The following is a 4,010-nucleotide window of genomic DNA, read 5'->3' on the forward strand; positions in this document are numbered from 1 at the left end:
CACCGGCTGGGCTTCACGGTGTCCGACAGCAGGGACGGGAAATGCCAGCAATGGTGTGAACTGGCCTCATTCCTGCGTGCAGTGCCATGACTTGGAAAGGGGGAAGCGAGAGCCCTGGGAAGCGGGACGTTTGCAGTCCTGGAGAAGCTGGACACTGCTGTCCTTGCCGGCAAACCTGATGCTTTCAGGTACCTTTACCTGTGGCATTAGAACTCTCGATATGCTTTCTCTGTCAGTATTTTCCCCCGCCTCCAGTTCTTTTCTGATGTGGATGTGCAGGAGACTAAGATCCAAACTGAACCGTCAAGAGAAGGTTAACGCAGAGCGGGAGGCAGGGTCACGCAGGCTCTGATCTGTGGTGAGCCTCAAGCAGCTCCCCTGAGCCCCAGCTAGGACACCCCACTCCAGCCTCACCAGTGCCGTGCCTGCTGGGACGGTTATGGGCTCACTGGGAAGGCTCAGGTGAGCTAACGTCTGTAACAAATAAATTAGCACTGGCTGCTTTAGAGCTTGTCTCGGTAGAGCTCTCTGCCCCCAGCATGTGCTTGCAGAGCAGTTTGTCCCACTGGGGCTCGGTGCTGTGGGCACAAAACATTCAGGTCTTGCTCAGCTCCTCTCCTGGCACTGGCTTTCTGCACTGTGGCACTCGCCGGTCCGTATGGGACCTTCCCTCAGCACCCGGCAGAGTCACTGCGGGAAGCTGCACGGTGACTCTTAGCTCGTGAGTTGGAGAGCATCCGAGGGGCTGCAAATCTGCCCCAGCCTCGCCGAGACCCTTGAGCTGAGGACTGCGCTGGCTCCCCGCTCCTCTGGCCCTTCCTGCCCAAAACCCAGGCCCCACACGCAGTGATAAGACAGCAGCTCGCTGTACAGTATGTTACAGTGTTGGACAGCTTATCTTCTCCCCTCCTCCAGCCTGGGCCGCATGAGCCAACCCCCACCGCTGCCAACGGCCGATGGTGTGGGGCCCAGGCCAGGCGAAGGACTGCACTTCATCCGATTTTGGCACAGCAAGTTTAGCCCTTGCTTTACAGAGGTTTTACCCTATAGCTCTGGACATCCCGCAGGGCGGTACGTAAAGGGCAGCTGGTGCAGGGCCAGCAGGGCAGGAGCCCGGAGGAGACAGAATAATTTTTGTTTCTTGTCTGTGATGCTCTCCGTGGTTTTCCAACAGTCTCTACCCCTGATTTCTGGGAAATGCCCAGACACTCTGCTCTTTCCTTCCTCCTGGGATCGTTCCATGTAGCAGAACTGACCGGTGCCTTTATCCCGCTGCATTTGGTGTGGGCTTTCCCCAGTGGAAAAGCAGAGTGTTTGATGCTTGGAGGATGTGATCGGCATGCCGAGAGCTCACATCCATTTTTCCTCTGATGTTTCCCCCGCCAGCGCCAGCCTGGCTCCAGGGTCGCTCGGGGACCTGCGGCATCCCTCCCTGAGCAGCGGAGCAGGGCAGCGGAGCAGGCTGGTGAGGATGGGCCAGTGCTGGCAGAGCTTTGTTCCAGCGCTGGCTGCTCTGGTGCTGTCTCTCACTGTGACACTTGCGGCTGCATCTCCAGTGACCGGCCCGTCCGAGGAAAATCAGCAGAGGCAGTTGGAGGAGGGAAGTTTTGACTGTAGGTCTGAATTGGAAGTATTAAAAATCTTTGTTGGGCTCCCAGTGGCCTTGCAAGCAGTTACAACAGCATGGAGGTTTTTTCCTTGAGACAAACTCAGATGGCTGATCCCACTGTCCCCACAGCATCAAAACCCCCTGAGACTGTCCCAGACTGTCACATGCAGTGGACGCCTGTCACTACTTCCTTCCTCCCCATGCAGGAGCCCAGAGTCGTCGTGTTTTGCCTGCTGGGAAGCTCTGGCAAAGTGCGGCAGAGCCCTGCTCGTGTGCAGGGACCTACCCGGCCCAGCCAGCGATGTTTCCTCCCCAGCTCTGCCCTGGGAATTCCTCTGATGAGGCTGCTCCCTGCAGTAATAACCTTTTATGGTTCCCGGCCTGAGGCGAATTAAGCAACTGCAATACCTAATCTGCTTAATGTTCTCCTAAAGCAAACAGCGTCTGTTCTTGAAAGTGTCATTTTGTCATCCCATCTCCAGCTTCAGCTGAGTAAAGGTGAACCCTGCTGTCTGCCAGTGCCTGGGGAGCCAAGATGCCCCGTCCCCTCATCACCACGCTGCAGCTAGACGGAGCATGGCTTCTTCCAAACAGGCTCGAACGCTGAGTCCAGGAGACTCGAGGGGCTCCAGAGTTTGCCATACTTGCCGATATATGGGTGACGACCTCGATCGTGGATATAGGGGTGTTCACAGCCCCCCAGACCTGTCTCCCTCCTGTGCGGGCTCCACACTGGTCCTTCCTGGCTCATCATGCCAGAACCTGCTGCCTGAAAGTGGTTTTTTCCCCCATGAGCCCCTCCAGCAGCACCCCACTTGCCCAAGCACCCGCACAGCTCAGCTCTATACATGGTGCCAGCCCAGCATCAACTGACTGAGGCGTTAGCTGTGGGGAGCCCTGAATTGTCGTGTCTGGTGCTCACGCATTGCCTAAAATGGTCTCCCCATCGCCGTGGCCCTGTGCACGCCTGTGCTGCTGCCTAACCGCCACTGCCGCCGAGTTCACCGAAGGCTGGCTGCAAACCTGATTTATCGTGTGTTGAACGGGAGTGTCTGAAGTCTCCGAGGAGGATATAAGTCGTTTGGTGGGCCTGGAGGGGGTCTGTTGACTGCAGCCTATGTCTTGGCCAAATCCTGAGCCCTCCGTGGCACAGGCAGAGCACAGAGAATATTTTCCAGGCCTCCAAAGAGCTGACTTTGTTCCAGGGATCCACTTCAGAGCTGCAGCCTGGAGCGTGGTGCAGGCCCAGAGTAGCCTTGGCAGGACGGACAGATCCTGCTTGGGAGGAAAAAACCTCTTTGTTTTAGCTAAACCTGCGGGCCAGGGCTCTGGCCTCTGTCAGGCCACGGCGCTTGTCAGCTCCTGCAGCTCCATCCCTGCCGCCTCTCGGGGCTTTGCTGCTTTCTCTGCAGGTAGTTCGCTGCTGCAAGGGATGGCGAGAGCAGGGAATCTCCTTTTTCTTCCTTCCTTGGACTTGTCTGAGGGGAAGTGTCATTTGTCCTGGTTCCTCTGGGACGCTCCCCACCACCTGGTTGCTCCCCTTGGGTCCGTTCTACCTTAGCCTTCATCCCAGCCTGTTTTGGGGGTTCAGTCGCTTTTACTGCCCGCTGACATCTTTGGCTGCTGTTTCCTACAAGCTCGTGCCAAAACCCGCGCTGGTTCAAATGTGTATTCACTTCAAAATGCCGATTTTTGATTGCAAGCTGATTAGAGGCAATCCAGGTGCATCTGAGGAAAGCAAAAGGTGATGTTCAATAGCTCACTAAACCTCTGCCAGTTTTACAGATAGAGCATTACAAATGCGGCTCAAGGACATCCCAGGCAGGAATTTGTCTATTAATTAAAAATGTCTTGTGAAGTAAATTCTACAACCTTGCCAGAAAGCCTGTTGAAAATTTTCCCTGCTCTTATAGTTAGAAAACCCTTAATTAAAATAGTCCCTTCATAGAGCATTTTCTTTCTGTATTATTTACAGACCCTCACTTGAAATTACCGCACACATTTAAATACACCAAACACCCCTTAAACAGAAAATCTGGCATCTGCAGTGTGCAGTGGGATCCAAGGAACAAACCTCCAAACTCTCCCTCACGTTTGCTGCCTTTTTCTAGTCAGCACCACGCAATTTCTGGCTGCATGGCGTAGCATTAAAACCCACAGCAGGATGCAAGGTTTCCAAGAGTGTCTTTTTTAACAATATCTGCCTCATATTAATGTTTTTATACTCGACTTCCCTGGAGTATGATGGGTTTCTAGCAGTTTCTTGCCATTTTTTCCCATTGGATAGATATGGCTGCTTACAGTCTCTTGCTATTGTTCTCTGCATCTTCGGAGATCCACCACGGGGCTTCAGCCAACAGCCTGGCTGTTTTCCATTCGCCTCAGCTGTATGTATCTCGAA

This window comes from Cariama cristata, unplaced genomic scaffold (assembly GCF_000690535.1).
Source record: "Cariama cristata isolate BGI_N322 unplaced genomic scaffold, ASM69053v1 scaffold9314, whole genome shotgun sequence".
Taxonomy (NCBI): Eukaryota; Metazoa; Chordata; class Aves; order Cariamiformes; family Cariamidae; genus Cariama; species Cariama cristata.